The 23881-nt window shown below is 41.0% G+C and overlaps 1 protein-coding gene across 1 annotated transcript in view; it reads right to left on the reverse strand.

The window, feature by feature from the left end:
* Positions 1-23881, reverse strand: part of ARHGAP6 (Rho GTPase activating protein 6) — a 510120-nt gene that overhangs the window by 392357 nt on the left and 93882 nt on the right. The gene's annotated exons all lie outside the window — the stretch shown is intronic.

A 23881-nucleotide genomic window follows, 5' to 3' on the forward strand; every position in this document is an offset into this window, starting at 1 on the left:
CTACAGCTCACTTCATCGGATGCATTCACTGTAATGAGAGTGATTGTTCCTCACACGTTCTTGTCAACTGCCAGAAATGGCCCACCTTGATTACCACTACAAAAGGTTTTTTTCTTTCCTGCTGGTAATAGCTTACCTCACCTGATCACTCTCCTTACAGTGTGTATGGTAACACCCATTGTTTCACGTTCTCTGTGTATATAAAATCTCCCCACTGTATTTTCCACTGCATGCATCTGATTAAGTGAGCTGTAGCTCACGAAAGCTTACGCTCAAATAAATGTGTTAGTCTCTAAGGTGCCACAAGTATTCCTTTTCTTTTTGCGGATACAGACTAACACGGTTGCTACTCTGAAACCCATTACACTGTGGGTTTCACCACTGATTTCAGTGGGATGTCCTGCTTTTCAAAAATAAATAAATATGGTTCATTAATCCTAAGAAGATAAAACATTCAAAATGCAATTATCTTCTCTTCTCAGTGTCTTTCATGTTTCTTATGAAAAACGATATAATATTCACTCTATAAACTGAAGTCACCATCTGTATGTACTTTTCTACTATTCTCGCAATCTTTCACTGCACAGTTATAATCCTGGATTGAACACCATTTTTAAAAGTAGGGTGACCAGACAGCAAATGTGAAAAATCGGGACGGAGGTGGGAGGTAATAGGTGCCTTGTAAGAAAAAGTCACAAATATTGGGACTGTCCCTATAAAATCGGGACATCTGGTCACCCTATTCAAAAGGAACCTGTTGTTCTCCCTGTAAAATGTCAGGCATACTTGTGGTGTTACATACAAATGTTAAGCAATGAAAACTATCCCTCTCCCATGATGGGTACTTTGAAAAGTTAGTGCTGTGAAAGAAAGGCAGTTTAGCACATACTGAAAAAGCATTTTCCCATTCATAGATTTTAAGGCCAGGTGGGACCAGGAGTTAGGGGGTGCAGGTGGTATTCTCGCCCATCTTTCCAGTGGAGGGTAAGGGCACGTGCATCCTGGAGATGAATGTATGGTTGTGCAGCTGGTGACGATGGGAGGGCTTTGGTTTCCCCAACCATGGGATGCTGTTCTGGGAAGGAGGACTGCTGGGAAAGAGATGGGGTCCACCTAACCAAGAAGTTACTGATACATACTCTCAACCTTAATTCCAGTTTAACTCAATTTATTGTATGGCTATTTGATAATATTTAATGTCTATACCAAAACAAACTGCAATATCACCAAGGACATTTTCAATGCTAGGGAACTGTCTGACTGTAAATAAGGAAATCTCATTATAAAGAGCTGTTGCAAACGCATACCAGCCAGATAATGACAGGAAAGTCATGGCTTTCATGCTAATTTGATTCGTATTCTATTTGTAGAGTGTATTAGCCCCATAAAATACTCCAGTTACCATGATTTTATTCTTGTATATGCTGTACTGTAGAAAAAGGCTTAGGAAGGCTTTAAACTTGCTTCTAAGCAACAAATGATGCAGAATGGGAAAGAAGGGAATGACATATGTTGAGATTATTAAAGCAAAACTACCTTAAGTGCCAGAGGTAACTGCCAAAAAACAACAATGTAGTTTGAAAGCTGGTTTTAAAGGCTACATTCACCACCCCATTATGAAACTGAATATTTTCCTTTCTGATGGATAAAGGGATAGCTGTAAGAAAGTTATATTACTTGTATATTAGAGCATGTCAGTCAAGCATGAAGTGTTGGTAGCCCTACAAGCCTGGACAAAGCACACATGCCAAAGTTATTTAAACAACAACTTGCTTGCCCATCAGCAAATACACACATACGTTACATTTGCACAATTCTGTTGTCTCCTTGAGGACTATAATTGCATAAGAGGCAAAACTATAGGGAAAAACAGTCCATTCCAACCGACACAGCAGATTTCTGTTGCATATTTTGCATTTAATTCATACTATGCACAGAATTTCCATTGACAGAAATGGAAGTTCAGCATATGAATATTCACTAGAAATCGTCACTGTCAGATTTGTTGCCAACACTCATTTTTATACGAAGTCTCACAATATATGGTGTTATTGTTAGCCCTCCCACTCTGGCTACCCCACCCCATCATTCCAGGAGTGTTGTGAATACCTGAGAATCTTAGCGTTTCATTAAAAAAAAAAAAAAGGTTTTAGCCCTTATTATTCTATTGTAAAGTTTGAAGAAAAACGCACCCTAAAGGCTCAAAAATCAAAAGGCAAAGAAAAAACACAAATTGTATTATTTAAAAAAAAACTTGATTTTTTTAAGCCTGATTCATGATGTTTAAATAATTGAGGTTGGCAATGTATTGAGAAGCTATAATGCCTCCATGCTTTGGAGCAGGGACTTGCAATTTGACAGGATGGGTAGTGGTGCTAGGAATGTGCCTTTTACTGGTCCCATAAAAATTCACCCAAATTTGGCCAATTTCTGAGCCGCTGAAAATCTCAAGTTCACACGTGCTCAACAAAGACTTCTTAGAGTTTGCCAGCTATAGTCTCTGAACAGCCTGTCTGCATGCTGACAAGACTGTACATGTGCCCCCCACAGAGCAACTGAGTATGCTCCATCCTGGGGGTGCAAACGCTGAGCAGGACCCTTCCTGCAATTGCTCCTTGTGTTTGTCAGGAGGCCACTGTAGCATTGGGTGCCTGAACTGAGAGCTCAGAGACTCTCCTCCACTCTCAGTGTGCTCACTGCTAGTACACATGCAGAGTGGTGGAAGAGTAAACAAGCAGCTTAATTTGAATGCAAAAGGTTGAGGAAGTAGGTGCCAATTGGGCGGGGTCATATGTGGAGAGGGTGAAATGGTGGCAGGACCACAGGTGGAAGGGGTGGGGAGGGTCCCCTACTTCCTCTGGCCCATGGCCCAAGGAAACCTTAAATCTGCCTCTGACAGTAATACACAGAACTTGAGTGACTCTTCCAGTGACTACACAGGAGATCCAATCAGCAAGAAAATCTGTAATGTAACAGCATTGTTGTGGTTCAGGATATGTTAACACTTCATAGGAGCTAAATTTAAGAGCCCATGTCTGTGAGTCTATAAAACACATTTTATATGTAAGATTAAAAATGCCATTTTTAGACTGGTTTCAGAGTAGCAGCTGTGTTAGTCTGTATTCGCAAAAAGAAAAGGAGCACTTGTGGCAACTTAGAGACTAACAAATTTATTTGAGCATAAGCTTTCGTGAGCTACAACTCACTGCATAAGCTTTCGTGAGCTACAGCTCACTTCATCAGATGCATTCAGTGGAATGCATCTGATGAAGTGAGCTGTAGCTCACGAAAGCTTATGCTCAAATAAATTTGTTAGTCTCTAAGGAGACACAAGTGATCCTTTTCTTTTTGCATTTTTAGACTGCACACCTATTAGCAAATGCATTATGTTCATAAAAAGTTATGAAAAAAAAATCTCATGAAGTAACCAAAACATGTCCTTACTCTAATAATAAAAGATAAAACTACAGCTGGCAAATTTAGAGACAATTAAGTCAGTTTTACAGAACTCCAGATCACTGCCAAAATAAATATTCAGATAAAACAACCCAGCTTCTACTCCTTGCTTCCTTAATTGTGTTTTCTTTATTTGCTTTTTACAAATAATTTTGAAAAATAGATTACAAAAAAAAATCTACAAATGTTTCTGTTGTATATTTGCACTTGATCACTCTTTTAGAGGTGGCTACAAATTGCCAATGAAAAGACTCCAGCATTCTTCTTCCACAAGCAGTGTGTTAAAAATAAAGGCCACTGTATGCACAGGTCACATGAGGAAAAGGTGGTGAATTCCACAACATATGAGACTACCAGGCTCACAAGCTGCCTTCCAAATGCCTGATATTTACAAAGTTCTATCGACTGATTAACAAGATGTGTGGAAATTCACCACAGTTATCAATGTCTTTTTATTTTCACTTGTGGCTTACACACCTATGCCATATGAAGACATTACTTTGTGGCTGAAGAGTAAATCATCTTCCCACGTGTACAGGGATATAAGCCACACTGGGCCACATTAGATCCTGACTCTGTCCAGATGCACAAGAGTGGGTAAGGGAAATGAGAGAGAAGAGGCACAAGCAGCCTCTCCCACCCATGCTCCATGGAAGCCAGGTCTAGTTGCAGTCCTGGTGCTCTCTTGGGGTATATATACACTGCTGCTGGGAGCATGCCTCCTGTCAGGGTTGCCAACCCTCCAGGATTGTCCTGGAATCTCCAGGAATTAAAAATTAATCTTTCATTAAAGATTATGTCATGTGATGAAACCTCCAGGAATAAGGATAGCTCAGTGGCTTGAGCATTGGCCTGCTAAACCCAGGGTTGTGAGTTCAGCCCTTGAGGGGGCCATTTAGGGATCTGGAGCAAAAAATTGGGGATGGGTCCTGCTTTGAGCAGGGGGTTGGACTAGATGACCTCCTGAGGTCCCTTCCAACCCTGATATTCTATGATTCTAATATGTCCAACCAAAACTGGCAACCCTGTGAGTCTCGCCTGGGTAGACAAACTCACGCTACCGCTGCTCGAGCTAGCACGCTAACAGCAGCAGCGTGGACATAGCAGCACGTGTGCAGCTCAGGTTAGCCACCCAAGAGTAGACCCAGGAGTCAGACAGGCTTAGACTTGGACAGCTAGCCCAAGCCATGACCTATGCTGCAACATCCACACAGCTATTTCCAGTGAGCTAGCTCATGCAGCGATAGCATGAGTCTGTCTACCCAGGCTGGGAGGCATGGTCCCACCTGCAGTGTAGACATACCCTTGAGCACAAGGGATGTGACTCTAGAGCCCACACTGGTACTAGCCTTCCAGAAGGTGGCTGGAGGGGCCATGAGAGCTGGGGGCCTCTGCAAAGCTTGTGAACACAGCACCCTCTGACAAGCTAGTTCAGGAACTATACTCCCCAGAGCACTCGTAGGCACTGTGCCTCCTGAGTTTTTAGCACAGCATCTCTAATTATCTAGGTTTTATAGGATTCCCACCGCTGAGCATCTGTATTCCAGAGGATTCAGTATACAATAACTTTGCAGAGACCCCGCCAGACTATATTACATATATATATATATAAACACTCGCTAACACACCTGTCTTCTCCTTCTCAGGCTACAGAAGTCAATTGGTTTATTACTTTATAGCAGGGTGGATTAATTTAAATCAAAGCTTTTTAAATCACCAATTTTAATAATGATTTAAATCAGCAAGCAGGAAACCTTGATTTAAATAATCAGTTTTCATAGAATCATAGAATCATAGAATATCAGGGTTGGAAGGGACCTCAGGAGGTCATCTAGTCCAACGCCCTGCTCAAAGCAGGACCAATCCCCAATTAAATCATCCCAGCCAGGGCTTTGTCAAGCCTGACCTTAAAAACTTCTAAGGAAGGAGATTCTACCACCTCCCTAGGTAACGCATTCCAGTGTTTCACCACCCTCCTAGTGAAAAAGTTTTTCCTAATATCCAACCTAAACCTCCCCCACTGCAACTTGAGACCATTACTCCTTGTCCTGTCCTCTTCTACCACTGAGAATAGTCTAGAACCATCCTTTCTGGAACCACCTCTCAGGTAGTTGAAAGCAGCTATCAAATCCCCCCTCATTCTTCCCTTCTGTAGACTAAACAATCGCAGTTCCCTCAGCCTCTCCTCATAAGTCATGTGTTCCAGACCCCTAATCATTTTTGTTGCCCTTCGCTGGACTCTCTTCAATTTATCCACATCCTTCTTGTAGTGTGGGGCCCAAAACTGGACACAGTACTCCAGATGAGGCCTCACCAATGTCGAATAGAGGGGAACGATCACGTCCCTCGATCTGCTGGCAATGCCCCTACTTATACATCCCAAAATGCCATTGGCCTTCTTGGCAACAAGGGCACACTGCTGACTCATATCCAGCTTCTCGTCCACTGTCACCCCTAGGTCCTTTTCCGCAGAACTGCTGCCTAGCCATTCGGTCCCTAGTCTGTAGCTGTGCATTGGGTTCTTCCGTCCTAAGTGCAGGACTCTGCACTTATCCTTATTGAACCTCATCAGATTTCTTTTCACCCAATCCTCCAATTTGTCTAGGTCCCTCTGTATCCTATCCCAGCCCTCCAGCGTATCTACCACTCCTCCCAGTTTAGTATCATCCGCAAATTTGCTGAGAGTGCAATCCACACTATCCTCCAGATCATTTATGAAGATATTGAACAAAACCGGCCCCAGGACCGACCCCTGGGGCACTCCACTTGACACCGGCTGCCAACTAGACATGGAGCCATTGATCACTACCCGTTGAGCCCGACAATCTAGCCAACTTTCTACCCACCTTATAGTGCATTCATCCAGCCCATACTTCTTTAACTTGCTGACAAGTTTTAACTGTGTTTGCATTTTTAGTTATTCTCCTAAAGACAGGCTGACTCTTATCAAGTCAGTAAACAGCAAAACATGTTGATTTGCAACTAAATATAGTTTAAAGGCTAAATTTGGTGCTCTTTTTGCTAACGAGGAGGATACACTATATCTATACACTTATTTAAGCAATTATATAGCTTAACTTACATTTATTCAAATTCTTAATTTTTACATTTTTATTATGGTAGAAAATGGTGAATGATGCATTTCTTATTTACTAAATGATTTTTTTCCTTGTAATTATTGTGTCAAGCTCTATTTAGACAGAAATTCAAATTCAATTAAAATGCATAAAAACAGCATTTAATTATTTCCCCATGTTTATTTTCCCCCTGTACTGTTCCTCACACGTTCTTGTCAACTGCTGGAAATGGCCCACCTTGATTATCACTACAAAAGGTTGTTTTTTTTTCTCTCATGCTGGCAATAGCTCAGCTTACCTGATCACTTTTGTTACAGTGTGCATGGTAACATCCATTGTTTCATGTTCTCTGTGTATATAAAATCTCCCCACTGTATTTTCCACTGCATGCATCTGATGAAGTGAGCTGTAGCTCACAAAAGCTTATGCTCAAATAAATTTGTTAGTTTCTAAAGTGCCACAAGTATTCCTTTTCTTTTTGCAGATACAGACTAACATGGCTGCTACTCTGAAACCTAGAGTTTTTAAAGTTATTATTAAATAAAATTATCTTAGATGTGCTGTATATATAAGAAAAAAAGTTTATCAAAACATGTTTTGCATTTGAAACTAACTGATTTATTAAATAGAGGAAGTATATATGTACTTAGTGAGTTGAACAACCGATTGTTTTTGATCACCACGCTCTTCAAGATTTTAGAACTAGTATATCTCACCCTCTCACACCTAGTTTTTCTTCATAGATTGGAAGAGGAAAAATCCCAATTGTCTTTTTAACTTTGAATGAACTGGTTGAATAAACAGAAATGTAGAAAATATACTCTCTGCTCCTACAAAAAAGGCTACTGACGTCAAAAGCTGGTTTAGCCCTTCAAACAGTTAGATGTTTAGCCAGTGACTTCCCCCAGTTCAGTGGTTTTGCTTTCTTTAAAACTTGGCAGCAAAAATGTCCAGCTTAATATTGTTTTTTGTACTTAATTTAAACTATTTTAATAGATTATAAGAAGTTTGTGCCTAAACATAGGTTGTCAGTTTCAAATTTAATTTTAAATAGATTTTTTTAAAATAAACCCATATTTGAATTTAAATAAAAAAACCTTAATTTTTGTTTTTAAATCATTGATTTTTACCCACCCTGCTTTAATTTGTGTATGAAAAAAGAGTTTGGCATTTAATCCAGAATACAGTGAAGTCTGTGGCCAGTCTTACCTTTTACAGGAGTGAGATCCATAGTCTAGACTGAGCTCCCATGAAAGTTGTCTCCTATGCTCCCAAGGCTCTCTGTTTTGGTCCACAGTTTCTTTGTCCTGGTCACATGGAAAATACCTGTCATGAGAGGTCATGCTCACAGAGGGAGAGGGGATCTCTCAGGAAGCTAGGCCCACTCCTATGGGGGCCTGTGAATATCAGCACAGAGACCTTGCACTGGGCTCTGTATTCAAAGAGTATCCATTGCAGAAAATAAAGTATTGGGGTGATGTGACCACAACAACATGTGTTGCTAAGCAGATGGGCTGCTGTATTCTATATTAGACAAAGCTTTTTCAGAGTGCATGTCTTTAGTCCTAAATATCAGTTGAAATATTCAAGCCTGAAGGTAATAAATGCATATGTTGCAGTGACCAAGTCTGAGCTCAGTAGGAAAGGGTGCAGTGTCCCGGCTAGCTGCAGATAGGAGCATGAATTCTTTCTATTGGGGCATTCAATTTGTAGCATGGAGGTTCTTTTGGAACATTTAATGCTATTGAACAACATGAGGGCTAAACCATATGCCTTTGGGGAATGTTATAGAGAAGGTAATTTCTTCAGAGTGCTTCCTTCTTCTGCCATACTCACTTTCATTCCACCTGGACCCAGCTCCAGCCAGTTGCCCTTCTCTTGGCTAGGCACTGAGAAAACTGGGAGATAGTGCCATTGATGTTTGATGTAAAGGAGTGCAGAGCTGGATGTCATCCACATAGTGACAGGTTATCTCAGCAGCTCCCCTAATAGAGGGAATGGCCTTAATTATCTGGGAGATCCCCTCTCCCTCTGCGAGCATGAACTCTCATGACAGCTACTTATGATGTTAAATAAGATGGGGGAAGAGGATGAAGTCTTGTGGGACTCCACAGGTGATGACTCTGAAAAGGTATAAACCGCTGCCCTTCCAGATTTGGTCTGAGGGGAAGGATTCAAGTCATTATAGGGCAGATCTGTCCACTCACTCAAGGGCCATTTGAGTCCATTAACACCAACATCAACTTCCAGTTATCAATTAAATTAAAGCTAAGTTTTATGCTAACTTAGTTTAAAAAGAATTTCTCAACTGACCTGCACATTACGTGTCATTTGACCAAACACAATTCATTATTGCATATCCTGTGTGCCATTTATGGGTCTTTAATGGTTATTTATATTCATCTATTTAACTATATGTTATGTGTTAATGTCAATACTATGCAGTGTTTAATGGCTCCTTTCTTATATGTCAAATCAACATTAAAAATGAATGGACAGTAATGTGAAAGATGCATGTGGAGTAATTTACACAAAGCAAACAGATTGGTGGAATTTTACAAGAAATGTTATCTGATTCTGTGATATCTGATACTAAATAAGAGGGGAAATAACTGAAGCCAACAGGAAACAGCACTAACAACAATTCTCAAAATAAAATCTCATTTACTTAGCACTGGCCTGTGTTGGATTATTTTCTTAACATAAAGATCAAAATGACCTTTTCCACAGTAATTAATAGAGTAAAGGAAGCAATCAGAGGAGCAGAAAATAATAAGCGAAGTGGATAGATGTGTGTGAAACTGAACAGTTATTCCACATTGACATTTTTGGAATATAAGAGAAAAATGTCATCCTGTTGCTAGCTTTATCTGTTATTGTGTCTTCCTGAGGAAGAAGGGTGGGGGGCATACAGTGTCTCCAGGGAAAAGGGAAACATTTTTTTCCAGTGAGAATCACAACACTCTTTATTTCAGTTTCTAGACAATTCCTACAATTTCCATAATTTCTTTTACACCTAAATATTTATTTATTTTCAGCACCTCCACTCTACATAGTAGATGAAGCTAGTTCAATGAGACTCTTGGGAGCACAAATTGCTTCTTGTTGACAACCCCTTAAAACAGGGGTGGGCAAACTACGGCCTGACCCTTCAGACATTTTAATCTGGCCCTCAAGCTCTAGCTGGGGAGCGGAGTGTGGGGCTTGCCCCATTCCGCGCTTGTCAGGGCTCCATGCAGATCCCGGAAGCAGCAGCATGTCCCCCCTGTGCCTCCTCCATGTAGGGGCAGCCAGGGGGCTCCGCACATTGACCCTTCGGTTACCATTGGCCGGCAAGCATGAGTCAGGCGCCCAGAATCAGGACATTTTAAGAACTAAACAAACTTTGGGTTCTTTTGTCTTTTAGTTTCTGAGCCTTTAAGGTGCACTTGAGTCATGTTTTCGAGCATTTATTTGCAATCATGAGGACTAGAAACTTACTTTTTATACATGAATGACAGCTGCTATTCCCACATGACTCCGAAAGCTGGAGCTTTAGACAAACAAGTACTGCAAGACTCATGACAAAATCATGACTGGTGGCAACACCGGTGGAAAGGAGAAGGAGGAGAACACCACTTTTGGATGCCCTGTTTCAGTTGCAAAAGTTTGGGGTGGGGAATATGTGCGTGTCTATTGTAGCATTAAATGTATAGCAGAGGAGGCAATAGAAAATGCTACCCTGTGCAAGACAGCTCATCTGTTTTGGTTTACTGGTAGATTTGGAGTAAAAGTGGGAGGTACTTTCACACCCAAAACCTCCCACAGATCAACATTCTGAACTGTAACAAAACCACCAGATGGAGCCCAGGTTGACTTTGCCAGTTTAAGTGACATTTGTATGATGTGACATTGTTTCTGAATACTCAGGAATGGGCACAAGTATGCAAACCACTCAAAATAATAAACACAGAGGGAAACCTAAATATATTTTACAGCAAGTGTCAGCCAAAAGTAGAAAAAGCAAATTTGTAAAGGGCTTAATGACAAAGAGGCATAGGCCAAGGGGAGATGGATAGCAGTATTTTCTAAGTCAAGCTGAGCGTAGTGAAAAATGAACTACTACCCCTTATAGCAAATTGAATGGATTTGCACTCAGAGCCAGATCCTCCTCACATACATCAGTGAGAATCAGGAGTAACTCTACTAAAGTCAATAGAGTTCCAGTACTCTGAGGAGAATCAGTTCCCCAGTCTGAGATGGTCCAGCTCAAAGTTCTGTAATTGTTTATCTAATGCTCATAAATTATCTGGAATTTGTTTCTCCAATGGGCCAGAGACAGGCCAACCTAAAAATAAGTTCTGTGAACAAAGCTACATAATTATATAGAGATCTCAGGAACTTGACAGCTTTTAGGTTGTGTTCCAAAGAGATCTTTTTCTCCTACATAAAAAAGTAATAAAATATTTTCCAAGGCTGTTTAGTAGAACTATGTGCATATTCCTACATGTATATGTCTTGCTATCCTACATTACCAAGACTTCACCACTCTCTTATTTCCTGAAAATGCTCACACGAGTGTCTGCACAGTGGTGGAAGCAGAGGAGAAAGTAAACGCTGCACCAAGCCAGTGAGAATTGAAAACTAAACAGTGATAATTTAACATTAGGTTTTAAGCCATGTTTGGAATAACAACAGAATGCATCATTTTCAAAACAAATCCTAAATGAAGTGGCAAAACATCATTACTCATAGTCCAAGATTTCTTCTCCTTACTCCGCCCCTTAACTTAAGCAAATATATTTAGTTTTACCTTCCTACAGAGTGTGATAAAAATCGAAAAGCAGTAGAAAAAAGTCTATTTTCTGTCAATGCAGAAGTCAACCTAAACCATATATTTTTAATGCATATTGTTTTGTTAACACTTTTTAAAACAGAATGTAGCCATCCTATACAATAATTTTTATGTAGCACTGGGAATCTGGTACTGTGTCTCAGAATGCTTGCTGTTATGCCCTTTAAGTTATAGTAGAGAAACTATTTTTTGTTTGCTGGAATTGCTATTCAGAATCTTTCAATCATAAGCAACCAGAAAAATTTCTAAACTTTAATGCCACTGGTCATAAGATTACTCAATGAACAACTTACCCTTTAAGAACCCAACTCCATCTTTCATTCCCACCCCCCAGCCCTGCTATTATTATTACATCCCAAAGGGTGCTAGGCACAACACAAATGCATAAGACTTGTCTTAGCCCCACAGAGTTTACAGCCTTAAACTAGACAAGATACAAAGATTTGGGAGAAGAGAGAATTTGTGCTGAATCCCAAGTTTTTCCTCTTTTTTATTTTTATTATTATTACCAATGACTTAGCCATATCTTCTTAATCTTTGCCTCTAAAATTCAGTTTACTGTAAACGTTTAGCTTATTAAAACACCACATGGCCATTAAAAAAAAAGCATATGTAAACATACCCATATACACGATGTAATCCTAGCTCCACTCAAATCAATGGGAATTTTACCATTGACTTTATGGGGACAGGATTTTGCTATTTGTGTGTCACACGTACACCCAGAGATTACATATGTAGTTTGGACCCAGTAAGTGGAAAATAGCTGTATGCCCCTTCCATTTGACAACTGCCTCCCTTCATGACCTCTAAACCCCGCTACAAACATCTTCCTCTTACTCCACACTGACACAAACTCCAGTTTGACTCCCAATCTGAGTTACGAACACCCTCTCCCATGTCACCCTGCATGAGGGCAACCTATTTTAGTTTATAAAACACCATATTTGAAAGGGTTATTTTTAGGGCTGTCGATTAATTGCAGTTAACTCATGTGATTAATTTATTTGAGTTAATCGTGATTAAAAAATTAATTGCAATTAATCACACTGTTAAACAATAGAATACCAGTTGAAATTTATTAAATATTTGTCGATGTTTTTCTACATTTTCAAATATATTGATTTCTATTACAACACAGAATACAAAGTATACAGTGCTCACTTTCTATTATTAATTTTGATTACAAATATTTGCACTGTAAACATGATAAATAAAAGAAATAGTATTATTCAATTCACCTCATACAAGTACTGTAGTGCAATCTCTTTATCGTGAAAGTGCAACTTACAAATATAGATTTTTTTTGTTACATAACTGCACTCAAAACTAAACAATGTCAAACTTTAGAGCCTATGAGTCCACTCAGTCCTACTTTTTGTTCAGCCAACCGCTAAGACAAACAAGTTTGTTCACACTGACGGGAGATACTGCTGCCTGCTTCTTATTTACAATGTCACCTGAAAGTGAGAACAGGTGTTCACATGGCACTATTTAGCCTGCATTGCAAGATATGTTAAACATTTGTATACCCCTTCATGCTTCAGCCACCATTCCAGAGGTCATGCTTCCATGCTGATTATGCACATTAATTAAATTTGTGACTGAGCTCCTTGGGGGAGAATTGTATGTCTCCTGTTCTGTTTTACCCACATTCTCCCATATATTTCATGTTATAGCAGTCTCAGATGATGCCCCAGAATATGTTCGTTTTAAGAACACTTTTACAGCAGATTTGACAAAACGCAAAGAAGGTACCAATGTGAGATTTCTAAAGATAGCTACAGCACTCGCCCCAAGGTTTAAGAATCTGAAGTGCTTTCCAAAATCTGAGAGGAACGAGGTGTGGAACATGATTTCAGAAGTCTTAAAAGAGCAACACTCAGATACGGAAACTACAAAACCTGAACTACCAAAAAAGAAAATCAACCTTCTGCTGGTGTCATCTGACTCAGATGATGAAAATGAACCTGTGTCGGTCCGCACTGCTTTGGATCGTTATCGAGCAGAACCAGACATCCGCACGGACACATGTCCTCTGGAATGGTGGTTGAAGCATGAAGGGACATATGAATCTTTAGTGCATCTGGCATGTAAATATCGTGAATCGCCGGCTACAACAGTGCCATGTGAACGCCTGTTGTCACTTTCAGGTGAAACAAGAAGCAGGCAGCATTATCTCCTACAAATTGTAACCAAACTTGTTTGTGTGAGCAATTGGCTGAAGTAGGAGTGAGTGCACTGGTAGGCTCTAAAGTTTTACATTGTTTTATTTTTGAATGCAGTTAGTTTTTGTACAAAATTCTACATTTGTCAGTTCGACTTTCATGATAAAGAGATTGCACTCCAGTACTTGTATTAGGTGAAGTGAAATATACTATTTCTTTTGTTTTTTACAGTGCAAATATTTGTAATAAAAATAAATATAAAGTGAGCATTGTACACTTAGTATTCTGTGTTATACTGATTTCAATTACATTTGAAAATGTAGAAAACATCCAAAAATATTTAAATAAATGGTCCTCTATTATTGTTTAACAGTGCGATTAACTGCAACTAATTTTTTTAATCGCTTGACAGCCCTGAGTTATTTTGGATTAAGGTAACTTCTGAAACCTGCTGGAACAATCACATGCCTGAGCACAATTAGTCAATGCACATTTGTTCTAAAGAAGAGCCCTTGCTTATTTGGCATTTCATTGACTGTGAGTGTTCTCTCACTCAGTATTGTGCTCAAGAGATCGAGGGCGGACTTCTGTAAAAGTTTAGAAGATTCCCTCCATCCCATGCAGACCAGTTAACTTTTTTTAAAATCAAATAATGTCTTTTCGACTTGCCTCTGGACTCTATTATTACTCCAAACAACAAAAAAAGCCATTGCTCTTAAAATTACCCTTCCTGATTACTGCAGGGGAACAGAAGTGCCTACTTTTGTACGTAAATGAAGCCTTTAGAAAGAGAGTAACCTCTTCTTTCAGACAGCACACAAATAAACCATGCTCTTGTAGGAGCAAAATGTTTCATCAAAGGAATTTTACAGATGTAAAATAAACAGAATTAATGAACAAAGAGGCTAAATACCTCTGTGTTTATGAATAAATTAAAGTGCTAAAGCCTTCTGTCACACAGAGATAAGAGGAGAATCCCCATGTTATATTGCCAAGGTACGTGAAGCAACTATGATTTTAGCCAAATTGAAAACGAACAAGAACCTCTCAGATGTATCCAAAGAAACAAACCAAACCAAAAGATCAGTATTTATTACATTTCAAGGTAATTTATGGAGCTATATTACTATAAGGTACTAACACTAATGTGCATTTGTAGCTAATAGGATAATTTAATGGAGTAGTTAAGTTATTAATTCAGCTCATTTACTGAAAGAATGAGAGCTCTATGTCAGACATATCTGTAAACCATATCCGTGCTTTTTGTTTTGTGGTTGTGGCATTTTTGTACTTCTTTAATTTAATATTGTACAATAGTATCATCGTAGTAGTACACCCATAAATATTGAAGCATCATTTTCATTCTAAAGTCTCTTGTTGCTGAAAATTCTCACATCTGCTCTCAGTCCAAAATTGATTATTTTTAAAGTAAATAAAAAAATATATTGTTGGAGTTACCTGAATGGGAAAATAAAAAGTGCTTATGTGACTGGGGTCCCAGTGGGGGCTAGCTGTGGTCACTCAATTAGGGTGAACTGCAAAGAATGGGGCAGACAATCCCCCAAAAGTGAGTGGATATTCCAATGCTTAGATTTACCAAATCAGCATAAAACAGCTTCTTTATTACCCTTCTGGTTACTCAGAAGTCCAAACAACACAGTTCCCTTAAAGTGATCCAGTCTTAGGCCCCCATCCAGGTACCCAAGTCAAATATGATGATTTTTTTCAGAGTAGCAGCCGTGTTAGTCTGTATTCGCAAAAAGAAAAAGAGTACATGTGGCACCTTAGAGACTAACCAATTTATTTGAGCATAAGCTTTCGTGATGCATCCGATGAAGTGAGCTGTAGCTCACAAAAGCTTATGCTCAAATAAATTGGTTAGTCTCTAAGGTGCCACAAGTACTCCTTTTCTTTTTACGATGATTTTTGAAAATCTTATTTCACCATATAAAAGAGACGGTTCTACCAATCCCAAAGGATCGGACACATTACCTCCTAGGTTATTGAATATTTCAGATCTTACCCAAATACACACTACAGCCAATTCTTTTTAACTAAACTAAAATTTATTAAAAAAAATAAAAGAGAGTATGGTTAGAAGATCAATATACATATAGACATGAGTTCAATCCATTGAGGTTCAGATTCATAGCAGAGATGGTGAGCTTTGCAGTTGCAAAGAGTTCCTTTTGAATTTAGTTCAGAGGTTATGGTCCAATGTCCAATACCCAATACCATTTCAGGGCGTTCCAGCTTAGGACTGGGATCTCAGTCCTTATGGCTTTAACTCCCCACGATGAAGCTTAAACAGATCTGAGATGATAGAATCAGGACCTGAGGGTCTTTTTTACAGTGTTCTAGCAACCACTTGACCTGGGTAAACAATATGCTTTTGATGTAACCTTCTGTTTTCTAAACACCACCAGTAATTAGTTACACAAATTTAAACAGGGCAATTTATCCATTAGGCAGTCTATCACAAACTTTAAAGAGACATACAGACAATGATATTACTTCACCCAAGATTCATCTAAATGTTAATATTGCCTTTTGATCTCTGAATTAATAGCTATAGTAACAGACAGGAACTGTCTGTTTACATGCTAGCATCCAAGATACACACAATTAGTATCACTTCTAACAATACAGGTTTGCATTTCAAAGTTCTAGCCTCCCTAGCCATAGAAAGAAAAGGAGTACTTGTGGCACCTTAGAGACTAACCAATTTATTAGAGCATAAGCTTTCGTGAGCTACAGCTCACTTCCTCAGATGCATATCGTGGAAACTGCAGCAGGCTTTATATATACACAGAGAATATGAAACAATACCTATTCCCACCCCACTGTCCTGCTGGTAATAGCTTATCTAAAGTGATTTCCAGCACAAATCCAGGTTTTCTCACCCTCCACCCCCCCACACAAATTCACTCTCCTGCTGGTGATAGCCCATCCAAAGTGACAACTCTTTACACAATGTGCATGACAATCAAGCTGGGCTATTTCCTGCATAAATCCAGGTTCTCACATCCCCCCCACCCCCATACACACACAAACTCACTCTCCTGCTGGTAATAGCTCATCCAAACTGACCACTCTTCAAGTTAAAATCCAAGTTAAACCAGAACATCTGGGGGGGGGGTAGGAAAAAACAAGAGGAAACAGGCTACCTTGCATAATGACTTAGCCACTCCAAGTCTCTATTTAAGCCTAAATTAATAGTATCCAATTTGCAAATGAATTCCAATTCAGCAGTTTCTCGCTGGAGTCTGGATTTGAAGTTTTTTTGTTTTAAGATAGCGACCTTCATGTCTGTGATCGCGTGACCAGAGAGATTGAAGTGTTCTCCGACTGGTTTATGAATGTTACAATTCTTGACATCTGATTTGTGTCCATTTATTCTTTTACATAGAGACTGTCCAGTTTGACCAATGTACATGGCAGAGGGGCATTGCTGGCACATGATGGCATATATCACATTGGTGGATGTGCAGGTGAATGAGCCTCTGATAGTGTGGCTGATGTTATTAGGCCCTGTGATGGTGTCCCCTGAATAGATATGTGGGCACAGTTGGCAACGGGCTTTGTTGCAAGGATAAGTTCCTGGGTTAGTGGTTCTGTTGTGTGGTATGTGGTTGTTGGTGAGTATTTGCTTCAGGTTGCGGGGCTGTCTGTAGGCAAGGACTGGCCTGTCTCCCAAGATTTGTGAGAGTGTTGGGTCATCCTTTAGGATAGGTTGTAGATCCTTAATGGCCCCTAATTACCATTTCTAACATGTCTTTAAAGGTCGGCTTTGGGTCATCCAGCCTGCAAGCTGTTTAACCCTTTCTGGCCATGAGTTATATTTTGTATAAGATTTGCTGCAATTATATAGCTGTGGTAGCAATAATGATTTGCATGGTTATATTTTAATTAGACAACATCACAGCTTAGTTTAGTTGCCTTTGTGTGCTTAGACTAATGAAAACAAGCTATGATATGTATAGTATGTATGTTAGAAGAGACGGGGTACTGTGTGAGAAATTTTTTGGAGAAATTTGGTTTTGAAATAAACTTTTGGGGGCTTAAAAATAGCTCACTGAACATAAACGGTATGTCACAATAACCTCAAATGGTATGCTGAGATTTGCATGGATGGCTATTTGAATTTGCGATCATTCAAATGCAGGAAAAGGTGAAAGTAGTGGGGAGGGAGACCAAGGCCAATGAAATTACATAAACTCCACTGAGTTTGGATTGTCTGCTCATCTCCCTTTTCCTACAAGCATTAGCCATATTTTTCCCCCCAATTTATCTCCTACACACTGATTTATAAAATGTTAACATGAAATTTAAAGTAGGAAAAAAACCAACGAAACCTCAGATAGTGACAAAGCAATTGAGCAACCGCATCGTGAAATAAACTTCAGTCATAATAATGTGCAACTGTGAGGGGGGCGGTATGCAGTTCATGTGCTCTTTGGTGCATAAATATGTCTAATTATTCTACTCCATCACTATGGTATCTGAGGACTATAAAGTCTATGAGCCAGATTCTCAAGTGTGGTGCAGCCACTTTGCATAGACCACAAATGTAATCTAACCCTAAACACAATTTAACTGATGCACAAAGTACGGGAAAACATATGGTAGTGTAGAGCTAATGTAGCAGCACTTGCACCACATTCTTTTCCTAGTGCAGGAGGGGAAAGGGATCCCACTGTCCTTAGCTGCATTTTCACTTTGTGGTGGTACTTCTGTGTGTTGTATCTGCAGCTGCTGCCATTGTGGCCTTCAGGGTATCCCCCTCCACGCCCACGGAACACCTGAGCCAGAGGAGAAGAAAGAAGAGGATTGGGGATGACATGCTCCAGGAGATCCTACAAGCCTGTGCTGCATTAGAGAATAAGACCAGGGCCTGAGGATCACCCCTGCACAAAGGAGAAGGAAAGAGTCGAGAGGAGAAAGGCCCAGGAGTCCCAGCAGGAAAAGGAGAGGGAGATGCAACAGCACATAATGGGGCTTCTCAGGCAGGAAACAAAGATGCTGCAAACTCTGGCAGACCTGCAGGTTCAACAATCCCATACTCACCTCCCTCTGCAGCCCATCGAGAACTCAGTACAGGGTCTTCCCTACACCACCCCTCAGCATTCCACGTGGCATCAGGGGTCACTGCCCCGCCCCTGCCACTCCACCCCGGGAGACATTCAAGACAGTCACAGCTGCACGTATACTGACCTGTGAAAACCGCGGTTGGTGTATGTGTACATGACAAGGAAATGTGTGTTCTTTTCCCTTTATAAGTTCTGTTCCCTTAATTTATTAAGTTTTAAATGTTTTTTTTTAATTTCCCCATTTATGTTACCCAATAAAATTCTATTTTTTTGGATCAAAATTCATTTTTATTAGTTCACAACACATGCTGTCTAGTGCTGAGCAGCACTGACCCAGCAATTTCCTGCAGCTTCATTTTGTCACAGAACCCATAACCTCATTCATAGACAATATTAATTGGTGCACGGACAATTCCTACGTTCACAGCAAATCACGACAAGAATCATATCGAGCTGCAAAGGAGCAAAGCTGGTAGTGCACACTACAGCAACACACACTATTGAAATGTTCTTTCACAGCCTCCCTGAGCCATACAGCTCCGCGCTGAGCTCTTCTGATAGCCCTTGTATCTGGCTATTCAAATTCAGCAAAGAGCTGTTCCATCAGTGTCCTCCACCCTGGTAGAAATGTTTCCCTCTTTCCTTCACAGATATTATGCAGGGTACAGCAGGCAGCTATAACCATTGGGATATTTTTTTTTTCACTGAGATCCAAGATATTTCACTGAGATCTCGTACGTAAATGCCAGGATCCCTTCGAAGGGCCAAAGGCACATTTAACTGTCATTCTCCACCTTCTGATCCTGTAATTGAAGTGCTCTTTGGTGCTGCTGAGGTAGCTGGTGTACGGCTTCATAAGCCCGGGGAGCAAGCGGCAGCTTGGTCTCCCAGGATCACTGTTGGCATTGCAACATTCCCAATGGCAATCTGCTGGGCAAGAAAGAAAGTTCCTGCTTGTAGCTTTCTGAACAGTCCTGTGTTCTTAAACATGCACGCGTCATGCACCTTCCCTGACCAGCCCACACTGATTTCGGTAAAGCGTCCTCCGTGATCCACCATCGCTTGCATTACAATAGAAAAGTCGCCCATTCTGTTGATGTTCTCTGTGACAAGGTGGTCTGGTGCTAAAATAGGGATATGTGTGCCATCGATTGCCCCACCGCAGTTCGAGTACTCCACTGCTGCAAAACCATCCACTATGTCTTAAACATTGCCCAGAGTCACAGACTTGCATAGGAGGAGGCAATTTAGGGTGACCAGATGTCCCGATTTTATAGGGACAATCCTGATTTTTGGGTCTTTTTCTTATATAGGCTCCTATTACCCCTCCACCCCGTCACGATTTTTCACACTTGTTGTCTGGTCACCCTAAGGCAATTAGTGGCTCTGCGCACTTGCTACACAATGGCCCTTGCAGTGGATTTCCTGACTCCAAATTGATATGTGACTGACCAGTAACAATCTGGTGTTGCAAGTTTCTACAGTGCAATCACCACTCGCTTCTGAACTGTCAGTAGGGCTCTGATTTTTGTGTCCCTGTACCGGAGGACTGGGGCCAGTTCAGCACACAGATCCAGCAATGAGGCCTTGCTCCTTCAAAAGTTCTGCAGCCACTGCTCATCATCCCAAACCGGCATGACAATGCAATCTCTCTAGTCAGTGCTTGCTTCCTGAGCCCAGAATCAGCCCTCCACCATCTCCAGCTGCTCTGTGAATGCCACCAACAACTTGAATTGTTTCTTTCTATGTCCCACAGCAATTTAGTCTCCAAGGAATCATCATGTTCCCCACGGCTCACCTTACAGCTCTACTAACACTGCAGGGTGATGCACCCTTTGCCTGCAACATTCATGACAATAGTACAGAGCTGTGCAGGCTCTATGCTTCTGTCAGACAGCGGACAGAGAGGAGGAACGTGCGAGTTGGTGGGGATTTTTGAAAAGTAGGCATGAAATATTATGGGATGCAGATGAAATTATGGGATGGAGAACACTGTATTATGGGAAATTGACCCCATGCTTCCAGTCCCCGCTGTGCAACTCGTTTCAGTCCCAGGAGGCATTGCAAAAACTTCCCAAAACACTCTGTCCTGGATGGTGGTGAGTTGCACAGTGGAATACCTATCTACAGTGCACTGCTTTCTGCATCCATAGAAGCGCTCCTGGTGAGGGTGCACACCACCAACACAAGGAGCGTAGCGTGCACAAGCACAAGTGATGTAATAACTGTGGTGGCTCTATGCAGACACAACTTAGGTTGACATAATTTTGTAGTGTAGACATGGCCTATCATAGGCACTGACTTCTAATGGCACCAGTGGGTGCTCAACCCCCCTTTGCCCCCGCCCTGACTCCACCCCTGCCCCATCCCCATTCCAACCCCTTCCCCAAAGTCCCCGCCCCAACTCCGACCCCTCCCTGCCCCTATTCGACTCCTTCCCCAAATCCCCGCCCCGGCCCCACCTCTTCCCCTGAGCATGCCACGTTCCCACTCCTCCCCCCTCTCTCCCAGAGCTTGCTACAGCTGTTTGGTGGTGGCAAGCGCTGGGAGGGAGGGTGGAGGAGCGGGGATGTGGCATGCTCGCGGAGGAGGAGGTGAGGTGGGGCACGGGAGCGGGGGGGGCGGGGAGCTTGGCCGCTGGTGGGTGCAGAGCACCCACTAATTTTTCCCCTTGGGTGCTCTAGCCCCGGAGCACCCACAGAGTCGGCGCCTAAGTGGCCTATGTTCGACAGGCTTTTTTTGTTCAAGGAACAGCAAGAAAGCTCACCTCATAGAATGATGGTTTATAAATCGTTACGGCTTGTTAGGTCAGCTCTAGCTCTAATAAATTGTCTGTAAGAGGACAAGCTATAATTTATGCAAAGGATGACTCTGTGGGTTTAAATATTTTACTGTAAAAGGTGCTAGTCTACACATTTTCAACTGTTTCCTCTAAACTAGGTCATGATGAATAAAATGTTACATTGGGAGGGAAACAAAACTGACAAATCCAAATGACCTCGTACTAACCATGTTTGAAGGCCAGAAGGCGACATACCGTAGGTCATGTTTTGCATTCTAATGTGGAGCCAACTAAGCATATTAACATCTGCAAGTCACACCGCTGATGCCTGTACCCATACATTAACTACTGTTAAAACTCGTTAGAGTCATAAACAGCTGCTTATCAGAAATACACCGATTTGTCAAGAATGGTTGAAATGCATGTCTGAGCAGCTGAGTTAGACTGAATGGTTTCTGGTGGGAAAGTTACTTTGCAACAGAAAAATCCTTTTGTGAAACCAACTCCCTACCTGCCACCTCCTATTCCTCCCTCTCTTCTGAAGCTGTTCCTATAAAAGTGATACATAAAGCATTTGGCACTCATTTCTGCATCTAATCTGCTGCTGCTTTCCCCCCTCTTCTTTAAAATGGGCCTAGTCAAGTTAATTTTTTAAACCCAGAGATGGTGATGGTAGAACTGGATATTTTGGAAACAAACACAAGACAAAAAGGAAGTTGCTTTTGTAAAGAGACAGAGAACATGATAGTGCTTGCAGTAGTAAACACAGCATGATATTAATTGGCAGAAGCCTGACACGAAACAAAAATAATGTGTTCTCCAAGAAATACCTAATTTGCTGTGTAGAGTGCCAGATATGTGAGAATCTCAAAGCTTTAGTTATTCACCCGTAGGGTGACCAGATGTCCCAATAAAATCGGGACTGTCCTGATATATTGTTGTTCGTCCCGCATCCTGACCCATGTCCAGTCGGGACACCATTTGTCCCGATATTTTGCTTTGGCAGCACTCCGGCTTTTTTTTCTTTTTTTTTTGCTTGGGGCGGCAAAAAACCTAGAGCCGGCCCTGGTTGGGGGGTGAGCCTGTGGCTGCCCCCGATGTGTCCCAATATTTTGTTCTTGTCATCTGGTCACCCTATTGATCCATGAAGTCTCCTCTATTGCATTTCCTGCTTGCGCAGTTATGGAAACCTCCTTTAGAACACATATATTCGAATGTCCCAGATTTTGAATCAAACATATTTCAGGATTAGGAGCCAACTTTAAAAAAAGAATTTTTTAAAAAAAGAACTCTAATCCTTTTTAAAAAAATAATCAATTTCTAAACTGAGAAATTTGGACATGGCTGCCACCGAACAAAGAACAAAATATGAAATGCCAATATTCTTCTTTCCCAGCAAATTGCCTCCTAAGAAACAGTGGGTTCCAGTTGTGTTTCTTTTTAAGTAGCATCCTATATCTATGAAGGAAGAGGTAGCAAGGAGATTTGTTCCTCTCTTTGGGGGAATCTTAATAGCTTTTAAAAAAAATCTTACTGTCACCCAGATACTATGATGACCACCTTTTTATGTATATGAAAATAATTTCACAAAGTCATGTTTTAAAAAGCCACAATCCAAACGAAACAATAACTAGCCTGTCATGTAGATTTATATTCTGTTCTGTTCCTTTACTAGGAATGTGGCTGAACTTTATGCAAACATTGCCAAAGCAAGGTTTACATTCCTGTTCTACATAGCTGGATGCCCATGTGGCTGCTGCCAGGATTGAGAAAGGGGAAAACCAACAAAAGCTTGGGTTGCCGTCCGTGCAGCAGTCAGCATAACTCAATGGCATCAGTTCATGAGAGGAATGCTAATGAGCATAACTGGCAGCATAAACCTGTTCCTAGGAAGCAAACTAACAACAGGGAAGGAGAAGGACTGAATGCTCACCCTTGAAGTCTGGCTATAGAATATGAACAGCAATGGCTAGGGTTGATTTTTAATACCCAAATATAGTTAAATTCAGAGTGGAATAACATGAGCACTTTAAGGAATCTTAACATTACAGACAAACAAAAATGCCATCAACCTTACTGTATGGCCTTGCTTTGCTCGGCCAAACAAAATAGCGAGAAATGGTGGGATTGTCTATGCTACAGATGCTTCAGTGGTATAGCTACGGTGCTGCATCTGTCACTGTAACACCATAGTGTAGACACTTGCTAAAGGGGTTTTTCCCGTCACTGTAGTTAATCTACCCATTGAGAGGGCATAGATCAGCTTAACTTTGTCTCTCAGGGATGCAAATTTTTCCACACCCCTGAGTAACCGTAGCTAGATTGACCTAAGTTTTAGGTGTAAACAAGGCCTGTGTGAGTGAATGAGTGAGTCAGCAAGGTGGTCTTGCAATCAGACCCATGTGTCCTCAGTGAAGCTCACCAGAGTTCAAGTACAGGGACAAGTGCCTACACAGATCTGAATGCAGAATTCC

This window comes from Lepidochelys olivacea (assembly GCF_965140295.1).
Source record: "Lepidochelys olivacea isolate rLepOli2 genome assembly, chromosome: 1".
Classification (NCBI taxonomy): Eukaryota; Metazoa; Chordata; order Testudines; family Cheloniidae; genus Lepidochelys; species Lepidochelys olivacea.